At 40.0% G+C, this 13,871-nt stretch overlaps 1 non-coding gene across 1 annotated transcript; it reads left to right on the forward strand.

Annotated features, from left to right (window-relative positions):
• The first annotated feature begins 11,481 nt into the window (after positions 1–11,481).
• On the forward strand, positions 11,482–11,588 carry LOC133807737 (small nucleolar RNA R71). The gene has a single exon (XR_009879634.1). It is a non-coding gene; the product is annotated as a small nucleolar RNA R71 (small nucleolar RNA).
• Positions 11,589–13,871: the final 2,283 nt, after the last annotated feature.

The raw sequence follows: 13,871 nt of genomic DNA on the forward strand, positions 1-13,871 counted from the left end.
CCCTGTCCATTCGCTATATATGGGATTGACCTAATCGGCTCATTGCCTACTGGAAAAGGAGGAGTTTGCTACACAGTTTTCGCAATCGACTATTTTACTAAGTGAGTTTAGGTCGAGCCTCTGGCGACTATAACCTCGGAGAGAGTTCTAGATTTTGTCGTGAAAAGTATAATGTGCCATTTTGGACTCCCAAAGAAGATTGTGTCTAATAATGGAACTCCATTCGAAAGCGACCTATTCACGACTTTTTGTGAGAAGTACGACATAATAAAAGCTTCTCTTCAAGGGCATACCCTCAAGAAAATGGGCAAGTCAAGGCAGTAAACAAAACCCTAAAGGCGAGCTCAAAGAAGCGACTAGAAGATGCTAAAGGGTTGTTGCCTAAATAGCTCCAGCAAGTGCTCTGGGCCTATAGGACCTCACATTACACCTGCACTTGACATATTCCCTTCTCTTTGATTTTTGGAAGTGAGGCTATGCTCCTAGTTGAGGCTCTAGTGACGTCACAATGGTGAAGGACCTTCACCCAGGATCAGAATCATGACTTGCTTACTGCATCCCACCAAATTGAAGAGCGACGAGAAGAATCTCAGTTCTAGCTTGCCCATTATCAGTAAAGGGTAACTTGTTTTTTAACTTCAAATGTTAAGGGGCGAAGATTCGAGCTGTGGGATTTGGTGCTCTGAAGGGTGTTTCTAGCTAACAAAGACCCTAAGGATTGTGTACTGGGACCGAACTGAGAATGACTCTATCAGTTCATGGAGATCTTACAGGAAGGAACCTTCAAACTAGCTCGACTGTGTGGAGAATTGGTTCCACAAACTTGGAGAGCTCTATATCTCAAGAAGTATTATAAGTAACAGAACATCTTTGTTAGATTTAATGTGTTTTATTCTTTGTAAGACTTATTTATAAAAGCTAGTTCATTTTGTTCAAATTTTAAAAATAAATAATTGCTACGTATTTTAAACATGTTACTAGTTTTTTCATTTTATTTTTTAAATTTAGCATGAGTTCATTATGTAAAAGTGATCTAGAATTTTCATAAATTTTGATCGCTTGGGGGGCTTATAACCCTTCAACAGTCTTTGAAATATTCGAAAAATTTAGGATAAAATTTTTGCAACTTAGAATTTGGAAAATTGATTGCTCTACGGCTTCTTAAAGCTGGAGTTTTCAAAGAAATTCTAAATACGAACTAAGTTCAAAAAATTCTAAGCATAACAAACAAAATTATAGAATTTAACTAGGTACAAAAATTATGGAACTAAACTAAGTCCAAGGCCCGATCCCTAACAGGTATACGCAACTAGGCGATCAAAATGTTGGAAATAACCAATTCATCGACCATAAAGTAACTGGGCGAGCCATCAGACAAATTATCTCGATCTAAAGTTATTCTTTTAACTATTTGGATGTATGAAGACTTTGAAGGTTCATAAACTTAAATACTTGGTAAAAAAAGGGGGTGAACAAAAAAGATTAGATATAACAAGTTGAGACATATATAAAAATATGTAAATTATAATAAGGATAAAAATAACCTCGAGGTAAAGCCCAAAGGCAATTGTCTTGGCCTTAAAGGTCTAAATAAAAAGGGTTCAAAGCGCCCAAAAAATGAAAATAAGAAAAAGAAGCATAAAATAGGGGCCACATAATCTCTTAGCCCTAGTAACTTGCTACTGAGACGACACCTCTTCCTCCCCACCTTCTGCTGTAGCTTGCGAAGTCTCCATAGTCTCCACACTTCCAAAGTTCTTCGAGGTAGCACTTCTGTTGCGATATTTTTTTGCTGTGCAAGTGCACACAGTCGCAGTTCGTAATAAAATGGTTAAAACCAAGTATCGTCCTCAAGGACTGATTTATCAATTACCAATCAATTAATCCTTTAATTCTATTGATTAAACAATGTTCAGAGATTTTAAACTAAGAAAAATACTAACGAAGCACAATGAAGAATTAAACAAATTAACAGAGAAAATACAATTAGGACAATTATGATCCTCTATTTTCCACCCTCTTATTTCCTAATGCAAGCATCTATATCCCTTTCTCCCTATTCAAGAATAAGTTGCAAAAACAATTCATAATCTGGTCCAGACTTATGAAATTCAATCTAAATGACAACTTCCTATATTTCTATGGTAAGTTGAATCATGTAGAAGGCATTAGCCACGCAACTCAGAAAATAGGCAAATAATCTAGATACTTTCGTTCTAAATTAAATTTGCATCCAAACAATCAAAGCATATCAAATTTCACTTTTCAAATTTCAATTTGATTCATAAAATAGCAATTAGAGGTGATCAATCAATAATCGCACAATTAACATAGATTGCAAGGAATTGAAAGAGGTGAAGAGAACATCAATTTTGCATTAAACCATAACAAGGGTTTCCAAAAGATTCACATAAAAGCCCTAAAAGAAAATTTAGCCTATGATATTCATTCTAGCCATATGATAGATCAATTACAAACATGAAAATTAAAAGAAAAAGATGAAAAACTCAGGGACGAATCCTCCAATATGGTGTTCTTACTCCAGCCGTCGTTATCCCCTTTTGCCTTGTCTCTGTCGCCTATATGATTCCCAAAAATCCCTACTAAAAGTTCCCTCTGGAAAAGACTGAATTGCCCATAAAAAATAACCAGATATATCAGAAATCGCGAAACCAGCGCTGTAGCGCTACCCTTGTAGCGCTGTAGCGCTAAACTCAGAGCCAAAATGGGGGAAATCTGGGCACCAGCGCTGTAGCGCTCTTTTGGTAGCGCTGTAGCGCTAAAGTCAGGAACCAACTTCTTGAAAACTGCGTCCAAGCGCTGTAGCGCTGATGTTGTAGCGCTGTAGCGCTAAAGTCAGTGCCGAGCCTCTTCAAAATTTCTTCCTAGCGCTACGGCGCTCCCAAGGTAGCGCTGTAGCGCTACAAACAGAACCAACAAAAGTCACAAATCCGTCTCAATTTCATTCCATTTTCGCTCCTTTCCAATATTTGCATCACTTAACAATAATCACCCTGAAGCAAGAACAAACGAGCATAATTCCGAACTAAAATAATCCTAACTAATGAAAAATAGCCTAAATACTAGGACCATAAACGAGCCTAAAACTCGTTTATCAAACTCCCCCAAACTAAATCTTTACTCGCCCTCGAGTAAATACTAAGTTAAACTGACAAAACGAAACAAACACAAAACGAACACGCTAAACCATCATTACCATCTATACTGCTTTGCCAAAACTCATGAAATCTCAATTGCAATAATAATAACCAGAATTTCAGCTTAATTGCCTTAAAGTCCAATTTGTAAAGTTCAATTAGGGAAATAAAAAATATATCATGAAAATGACTGCAACATTTGGACTCTATCATATATGCTCAACTCCTTCCAGACAATTCCACAAACCAATTTTTCAATATGCTTGCATTACTTAACCTTCTCCACTAATGTCAATAACACGTGTTTTGAAATCAAAAGGACTTTCACAGGTTATAGCGTTAGGCTTAGGCAAGGGTAGATAAAATTGTCATTTAGGCTCAATCGTGACCATAAGCATAAAACCTTAAAACCAGCCAAATTTTTCTTTACCACACCAAAAATCACCCTTTTATACAATTAGAGAGAGAGATTACAATACTTTCATCATTTTCTTCTTTTCTTTTCATATCATTTTTTTTTTTGAAATCAAATCACACTCCCCCAAACTTAATATTTTCTATATAAATAAAATCAAGGAGTGTGACAAATTGATTTGTTTCTCTCTCTCTTCTTTTTGTACAACCATACTACATTCAAATCATACCAATACCTCACTATTTTCCATTCTACTTTCCCACAAATTATATGCTTATGATAACAAAGGAAAAGGAAAAGTAATGAAGTTAAGAAATTTAGGCTCAGATAGTATAATCCAGAACAAAAACAAAGTTTAAGGCTCAAAAAGGGTAACTAAGGATAATTAAATCAAGGTTGGCTTGAAAGGCACAATCGATCCAATAAAATTGCCTAAATCATTTTTCTAAGCACATGTCATCAAGGATTTCGCCTCAAAGGCCAAATAATGCAAGTTCTATCAAATTCAAATTGTCATTCCACCAACCCTAGTCAAACACATATAATGAAATCCAAAATGTTGCATTTTCAAAACATATTAAAAATTTCCCACAAAACTTTTAAATTAAACTCTAAAACAATTGAACCAAGCACACAGTTGAATTCAATTTCCTTTTCACGAGCAAAGCCAAAGCAACAACAGACACGAATGATGGTTTAACAATTACACTAAGCAACACAAAAAATCAAACAAAAGACTAAGAGCTAAACTAAATAACGCAAAAATAAAAATAAAAATAGAATAAACTACCCCCCAAACTAAAGACGCACATTGTCCCCAATGTGATAAAAAAAAGGAACAGAGGAAGAGAACTTACCTGATCAGCCACATCAGTATGGCGGTGGTGGTGGATGGAACGAAGGACCTTCGAAAGGTTGAGACGGCAGAGGTTGAGGTGCAGGAAAACCAGCAAAGGACGGGGGTGGAGGCGGAGGATAAAACGGAGAGTACGATGGATAGGGTGGAGGTGGAGCAAAATAAGTGCGATCCGAATCATCTAGCGACCAGCGGCTCACCAAATTGTTTAATTGAGCCACATGACTCACTTCATAATCATATCGCTGGCCCAAATACTGATTCACCATATGCTGCTGCTGAACCACATATTGATTCTATTGGATTAGATAATCCAACTTCTCATTAACTTGCTGCAAGCTTGAATTGCTACCGCCACCCAATAAAACTGGTCCAGCTTCTTCCTCCACATCAGCTTCCACACGACGCTTTCCCTTTTTTCTTGCTTGCGGCACATATAGAGAAGGCTCAGGATAGTTGTTCATCAATTTAATGGACAACGGTTGCTGCAGCGAATGATAGATATCAGTAACAAACTCTGGGACACCAGCCTTACAGCACAACATCGTGATGACGGATCCATGGGCTAAACCTCTAGTAGTGTGCCCTTTTTCAATGAAATTGATGTTGGCCTTGATCCAAATACCCGGATTAACACTCATGCCCTGCATCAATGAGTACATCAATAAGGCTCGATCTTTAGTCATATCAAACACATGACTAACTGGCATAAATCGAGCACACACAAAGAACGCCCAAAATCTCGCCTCCATGTTAAGTTGGCATGATGCTATACTTTTAGGGAGGCTGCCAGATAAATTCCAAGGAGCGCCTTCAAAGCACAGTTTATCAGCCACCGCCGCAAAATCTATAGATCCATTCAAAAACTGGGCATATTCCTCCTCCTCCTGTTTTATATGCGGGGCTTTGAATACCTTATTAATCGCTTCAGCAGTGAAAGGCACACGTTTCCCTCGAACAAAGACTGTGTCATTGTGTTTATCTCGTAAGTTGGCATAAAACTCATACACCAACGACACATTAGCCTGTGCCAGTCTAGTTACAAAATCGCCCCATTTCCTATTCATGAGATTCGCCCGAACCCGTTCAAAAATCGGATGAGCAAACGGTTCAGATTGAAATTCCACTTCACGCTCGGGAATCAAAGGCTTCCTGAAAAATTTCTCATACCGCTCCTGAGCCTTGAAATTGATAAACTGAGTCTCATCATACTCATGCTCAGAACTATCTTCCCTAGGTTCAGACGGAGATGCTTGCCCCTTTCCCTTGTCCTTATTTCTACCCGCTCTACTCTTGGGTGCCATTATCTATATTATCACCAAACCACAAGACAAAAATTTTACAGCACCTCCCCTATCAATGGACCCTTTTCCTCTTCACAAACAGTGACAATATTCAACCTTTCAAGCAAATCAACTAAAATCCCCAAACCCAAGCCACAGAAAGGATTCACCCTCTTCAATCAATCAAGGCCAGCCAACCCCAAATATCACAACAAAACAAATCGGAGGAGGAAAGGGAAGAAGACCACTTACCAAACCATTGCAATAGATTCCCTTACGCCTGAATTAGGACAGCCCCTTGAGAATTTCCATCTCCAACAAGAAATTAAATCAGTGAGTTTTTTTAGGGTTTCAAATGATTAGGGAGATTTGACTGGGTTGGAGAAGAAATCAAAGAAATGAGAGAAATAGAAGAAGAAAGAAATGAGAGAAAGAGAGAAGGTGTGGTGAAATTTCTGGGGATGAAGGGCTGCAAGGGAAGAGCTATGGAGGTTATGGAGAAGATGGAGAAAAGAAAATAGAAATGAAGAAAAAGAAAGTGGAGGAAATGAGGGAAAAAATCGCACCCCTCTGATTTTTAAAAAAAAATTCTGGGCCGAGCGCTATAGCGCTATAGGGGTAGCGCTGTTACGCGTATCTGGACTCTGGCCTCTGGAACCAGCGCTGTAGCGCTGGTATAATAGCGCTGTAGCGCTAACTGACCCCCGAAGTTCCTGTTCTTCTCTGAGAAAAGCGCCATAGCGCTGCAAGTGTAGCGCTGTAGCGCTATGGCATCTGAAATCGCCACATTTTTATATTTTTTTCATTTTTTTGTTTTTTTGTTTTTTTTTTCACGATTTTCACGGTTCAAACAATACATGAAAATAAAAATAACAACTAAATACAAAATCCCATCATTGTTCAAAACCAAATAAAATAAAATAAAATAAATTTACAACTGAGAACTGCCTCCTCAAAGCGCTGTCTTTAACGTCATTTAGCTGGACGCTGGATCCCTCTTCAAAGAGGCTTCAGAAGGAGGACAGACTTTGCTTGATCAAAAGTACCACCCAAGTAAGGTTTCAATCTCTGGCCATTGACTTTAAAGGAATCACCTGAATTTCCCCGAACTTCTACAGAACCATATGGAAAGACTTGAACAATAGTGAATGGCCTTGACCATCTTGACTTCAATTTGCCAGGAAACAGTCGCAGTCTTGAATTGAACAGAAGTACCTGCTGCCCTGGTTGGAACTCCTTTCTGATTAAGTTCTTGTCATGCCAAGCCTTTGTTCTTTCTTTATAAATCTTGGCATTCTCATAAGCCTCATTTCTGAACTCGTCAAGTTCATTCAATTGCAACAGCCTTCGTTCACTAGTGGCATTCCAATCAAAATTCAACTTTTTCATAGCCCAGAATGCCTTGTGCTCCAATTCAACTGGTAGATGACACGCTTTACCAAACACCAACCTGTAAGGAGACATGCCTATTGGTGTTTTGAATGCAATTCTGTATGCCCAAATCGCATCATCTAACTTTTTCGACCAATTTTTCCTCGAACTGTCAACGGTCTTCTCAAGGATGCTCTTGATTTCTCTGTTCGAAACTTCAGCTTGCCCATTTGATTGAGGATGGTAAGGCAAAGCTTTTTGGTGATAAACTCCATAACGAGCCAGCAATGCATCCAGTTGCTTATTCACAAAGTGTTTCCCTTCATCACTAATCAGAGCTCGGGGAGTGCCAAATCTAGTAAAAATATGTTTATGCAGAAAATTAAGCACAGTTTTACCGTCATTGGCTCTAGTTGCTGCAGCCTCCACCCATTTGGAGACATAATCCACTACCAATAGAATGTATTCATTGTTGTAAGATGGTGGAAAAGGCCCCATGAAATCGATGCCCCATACGTCAAACAGTTCCACCTCAAGAATCCCCTGTAAAGGAATTTCATTTCTCCTCGATATATTACCAGTTCGCTGACACCTATCACAAGCTTTGACAAAAACATTAGCATCTTTGAATAATGAAGGCAAATAGAAACCACTTTGTAATACCTTGGCCGCTGGTCTTGATGCTCCAAAGTGCCCTCCGCATTGTTGAGTATGACAGTGATTAAGAATGGACTGCATCTCTTCTTTAGGAACACACCTTCTGATAATCTGGTCAACACAGTGCCTATAGAGAATAGGTTCCTCCCAATAGTAGTGTTTCACCTCAGAAAAGAATTTCTTTAATTGCTGCTTTGACATTTCAGGAGGCACAATCTTGGCAACCAAGAAGTTCACTATGTCTGCAAACCAAGGGACAGCTAAAGTTTCACTTACCCCAAACAACTGCTCATCAGGAAAGTGATCATTGATTTGCACTGCCTTCTTAATTTCAGTCTCGTCCAACTCAAGTCTAGAGAGATGATCAGCCACCACATTCTCGCTGCCCTTCTTGTCACGAAACTCCAAGTCAAATTCTTGAAGCAAAAGAATCCATCTAATCAGGCGGGGCTTGGCATCTTTCTTTGACATCAAATATTTAATGGCAGAGTGATCAGTGTAGACAATCACTTTGTTACCAATCAGATATGGTCTAAATTTGTCACAAGCAAACACAATAGCTGGCAACTCTTTTTCTGTAGTGGCATAATTCAGCTGAGCATCATTTAGAGTCCGACTAGCATAATAAATAGACCTGAATACCTTGTCAATCCGCTGTCCCAGAACTGCCCCCACTGCGTAGTCACTGGCATCGAACATCAACTCAAAAGGCAACTCCCAATTCGGAGCTATCACAATTGGAGCAGAAATAAGCTTTTCTTTCAAGAATTTGAAAGCCCTCAAACATTCGTCATTAAAATCAAAGACAACTCCATTCATAAGCAGATTTGAGAGAGGCTTGGACACCTTAGAGAAATCAGATTTGAGAGAGGCTTGGACACCTTAGAGAAATCTTTGATGAATCTTCGATAGAACCCAGCGTGACCAAGAAAACTTTTAACTCCTTTGACTGAGACTGGTGGAGGCAGCTTTTCAATGGTAGAAATTTTTGCTCTATCTACCTCAATTCCCTCACTTGAGATTTTATGGCCAAGAACAATCCCCTCTTTCACCATAAAATGGCATTTCTTCCAATTCAGCACCAGATTTGCCATCTCACAACGACGCAGCACGTTCTCCAAGTTACCCAAATAGAGGTCGAATGATGAGCCAAAAACAGAGAAATCATCCATGAATATCTCAATACACCGGTCTACCATGTCTGAAAATATGGCCATCATGCACCGTTGAAATGTTGCAGGGGCATTGCATAGTCCAAATGGCATTCTCCTGAAAGCAAATGTGCCATAAGGACATGTAAAGGTTGTTTTCTCTTGATCTTCTGGTGCAATAGCGATCTGATGATACCCAGAATACCCATCCAAGAAACAGTAGTAGCTATGGCCCGCCAATCTGTCAAGCATCTGATCAAGCAAAGGCAAAGGAAAATGATCCTTCCTTGTTGCCTTATTGAGCTTGCGGTAGTCTATTCAAATCCGCCATCCCGTTACAGTTCTTGTTGGAATGAGTTCATTATTCTCATTTTTCACCACAGTCATTCCACCCTTCTTAGGTACCACTTGCACAGGGCTCACCCATGCGCTATCAGAAATTGGGTAGATCACCCCAACATCCAACCATTTAAGAATCTGCTCCAATACTACTTCCTTCATAGCTGGATTGAGTCTTCTCTGGGCCTCTATGGATGGCTTGCTATTCTCCTCCAACAAAATTTTATGCATCACTGTCGATGGGCTGATTCCTCTAATATCTGCCAAGGTCCACGCAATGGCCAATTTATGCTCCCTTAGAACCCTCAATAGTTTCTCCAATTCTACCTTTGACAGGTCAGCTGACACAATGACAGGTAAAGTTTCATTCTCTCCTAGATAAGCATAGCGCAAGTGATCTGGGAGGACCTTTAATTCCAACTGCGGTGGCTGCTGAATGGAGGTTAGCAGTTTATCAGTCACATCTGCTAGTTCTTGAAACTTCTTCCAATATGGTAAGAACGAGTTGATCCAGTTTATACATTCTCTGATCTCAGCATCATCAACATCGTCGCCCTCGTCCCCCAATAATATTGCCTCTAAGGCATCACTGCTCATTCTTCTCTTGGAGACTGCCTTTTCTATCACATCCACACTAAAGCAACTGTCACTAGCCACCAAATACTTCATAGACCTGAAGACATTAAAGACCACCTCATCTCCTTGAACTCTAAGCTTAAGCTCTCCTTTGTGAACATCAATAAGAGCTTGGCCTGTGGCTAGAAATGGCCTACCGAGAATAATTGGGTCATCTGTGCCCTCCTCCATGTCTAGAACAATAAAGTCAGCTGGAAATATGAACTTATCTACCTTCACAAGAACATCCTCAATGATACCTCGTGGATGTGTTAACGATCGGTCTGCCAGCTGTAGAGTGACAGTTGTTGGTTTTGCCTCCCCCAAACCAAGTCTTTTAAACACAGATAGGGGCATCAGATTGATACTTGCCCCCAGATCACATAAGGCGTGCTTACATTCAAACTTGCCAATGGTGCAAGGTATGGTGAAACTCCCCGGATCTCTCAGCTTTTGGGGTAACTTCCTTTGTAAAATCGCGCTGCACTCTTCAGTGAGTGCTACAGTCTCATAGTCCTCCATTCTCCTTTTCTTTGACAGAATCTCCTTCATGAACTTAACATAACTGGGCATTTGCTCCAAGGCCTCAGCAAAAGGAATGTTTATATGCAGCTTTTTAAACACCTCAAGAAACTTAGAAAACTGTTTATCAAGTGTAGTCTTTCTAAGCCTCTGAGGGTATGGAACTCTAACTGGCTTCTCAATAACAACTGGCGGACTCTGTTCTGACTACTGGTGGTCTTCAGTAACCCTTTATGAATCAGACTGTTCACCCATCTCTTTATTCTGAACCACTACCTGTGGAGGTCTAGGCTGCTCAGTTTGCTTCCCACTCCTCAGAGTAATTGCCTGAACTTGCTCCTTGGGGTTGACTTCAGTATTACTAGGCAAGTTTCCCTAAGGTCTGTTATTGAGCATATTGGCCAACTGCCCAACCTGTGTCTCAAGGTTTCAAATAGAGGATCTGGTCTCAGTCATAAATTGAGTCTGAGTATTAGTAAGAGTCAACAATGCAGCTTGCAGTTCATTAGGCCTCTCAGGTTGAGGCATTGATTGTTGAGGCCTAGGCTGTTGTGATGACAAAGCTTGATGCATAGGTGGCTGAGGCATGTTATTCTGAAATTGGCCCTGAAACTAAGGTTGTTGGCCTTGATTATTCTTCCACGAAAAATTGGGATGATTTCGCCACCCAGGATTGTAAGTATTGGAGAATGGGTTATTGAGTGGCCTTTGAAAATTTCCCACCGCTTGAACTTGAGCATGATCCACTGAGGTGTTATTATTCATACAGATAGGGCACTGATCGACAGAATGAGCACCACCACACATTTCACACCTCACTGCCATCTGAACCGCATTAGCAGATACACTGCTCTGTTGCAACTGCTTTGTCAAAGAGGCTACTTGTGCTATTAAAGCAGTGATTGCATCCAGCTCATGCACCCCAGCTACCTTTCTAACTCCTAATGATCTTTCCTCAGACCACTGATGGTTGTTTGTAGCCATGTCCTCTAGCAGCTCATAAGCACCAGTTGCGCTCTTGCTCATAAAAGTGCCACCCGCTGCAGCATCAATAATGGTTCTGGTTGTTGGACATCAACCATTGTAGAAATTCTGTACTAGCATCCACTGTTCAATGCCATGATGAGGACATCTTCTCAGGAGTTCCTTAAACCGTTCCCAAGCTTCATACAGTGACTCTCCGTCATTCTGGCAAAAGTTATTTATCTCTCCCCTCAATTTAGCAGCTTTGGACGGAGGGAAGAATTTGGACAAAAATTTCGGAGCTAGATCTTGCCAGGTGACAATAGAATTTGGCTGCAGCGAATTCAGCCAGCTTTTAGCTCTGTCCCTCAGAGAAAATGGGAAAAGCCTAAGCTTGATAGCGTCATCACTCACCCCATTATATCTGAAGGTTCCACACAACTCCAGAAAATTGGACAAATGGGTGTGAGGATCTTCAGAAGGCAACCCATTGAATTGCACAGAGGACTGCACCATTTGTAGAATAGCAGGCTTGATTTCGAAGTTGTTGGCCTCTACAGCTGGTGGGCGTATACTATTTTGTACTCCCGTCAGAGTGGGCAGTACATATTCTCTCAGGCTCCTCTCAGCATTGTTCTAAGCCTGACCCCCTTGTACAACTCCAGGAATTAGAACATTCCTGCCATCCCCTTCATTCTGTGCCATCTTCACAGATTTCTGGGCCTCCCTGTTGTTCTTTCTGAGTTGCTTGCAAGACTTTTCAATCTCAGGATTTAGAGGAACAAGTGTGTATTTTCCTTTTCTGCCACGCATATACCAAAAGTCACCTGAGATAGACAAATTAAGCAACTAAACAGATTAGAAACAAGATAAATTAAAATCAAATTAGAATAAAAATTAATTAGACTGATATTGATAATTATTTTCAGTCCCCGGCAACGGCGCCAAAAACTTGTTGCGATAATTTTTTGCTGTGCAAGTGCACACAGTCGCAGTTCGTAATAAAATGGTAAAAACCAAGTATCGTCCTCAAGGACTGATTTATCAATTACCAATCAATTAATCCTTTAATTCTATTTGATTAAACAATGTTCAGAGATTTTAAACTAAGAAAAACACTAACGAAGCACAATGAAGAATTAAACAAATTAACAGAGAAAATACAATTAGGACAATTATGATCCTCTATTTTCCACCCTCTTATTTCCTAATGCAAGCATCTATATCCCTTTCTCCCTATTCAAGAATAAGTTGCAAAAACAATTCATAATCTGGTCAAGACTTATGAAATTCAATCTAAATGACAACTTCCTATATTTCTATGGTAAGTTGAATCATGTAGAAGGCATTAGCCACGCAACTCAGAAAATAGGCAAATAATCTAGATACTTTCGTTCTAAATTAAATTTGCATCCAAACAATCAAAGCATATCAAATTTCACTTTTCAGATTTCAATTTGATTCATAAAATAGCAATTAGAGGTGATCAATCAATAATCGCACAATTAACATAGATTGCAAGGAATTGAAAGAGGTGAAGAGAACATCAATTTTGCATTAAACCATAACAAGGGTTTCCAAAAGATTCACATAAAAGCCCTAAAAGAAAATTTAGCCTATGATATTCATTCTAGCCATATGATAGATCAATTACAAACATGAAAATTAAAAGAAAAAGATGAAAAACTCAAGGACGAATCCTCCAATATGGTGTTCTTACTCCAGCCGTCGTTATCCCCTTTTGCCTTGTCTCTGTCGCCTATATGATTCCCAAAAATCCCTACTAAAAGTTCCCTCTGGAAAAGACTGAATTGCCCATAAAAAATAACCAGATATATCAGAAATCGCGAAACCAGCGCTGTAGCGCTACCCTTGTAGCGCTGTAGCGCTAAACTCAGAGCCAAAATGGGGGAAATTTGGGCACCAGCGCTGTAGCGCTCTTTTGGTAGCGCTGTAGCGCTAAAGTCAGGAACCAACTTCTTGAAAACTGCGTCCAAGCGCTGTAGCGCTGATGTTGTAGCGCTGTAGCGCTAAAGTCAGTGCCGAGCCTCTTCAAAATTTCTTCCTAGCGCTACGGCGCTCCCAAGGTAGCGCTGTAGCGCTACAAACAGAACCAACAAAAGTCACAAATCCGTCTCAATTTCATTCCATTTTCGCTCCTTTCCAATATTTGCATCACTTAACAATAATCACCCTGAAACAAGAACAAACGAGCATAATTCCGAACTAAAATAATCCTAACTAATGAAAAATAGCCTAAAAACTAGGACCATAAACGAGCCTAAAACTCGTTTATCAACTTACAAAGTTCCGCGTCCAGGAACGAGAATCTCCTTCCTTGTTGTACGACCAAAACTTATTGAACATTTCTTCTGTAGAGCTCTCTACTTCGGCAGCATCCTCCTTGGCCTTGGCTTTGACCTTCGCAATCTTCTGCTTGAGATTGTCGACCTCCGTAAGCTTTCGCTTAAGATCTTCGACCTCGACCTTGTGCTTTTTCAATCAGCTCATTCTTCTGGGAGGTCTTCAAAGGGTTGCTGG

This window comes from Humulus lupulus, chromosome X, assembly GCF_963169125.1.
Source record: "Humulus lupulus chromosome X, drHumLupu1.1, whole genome shotgun sequence".
NCBI lineage: Eukaryota > Viridiplantae > Streptophyta > Magnoliopsida > Rosales > Cannabaceae > Humulus > Humulus lupulus.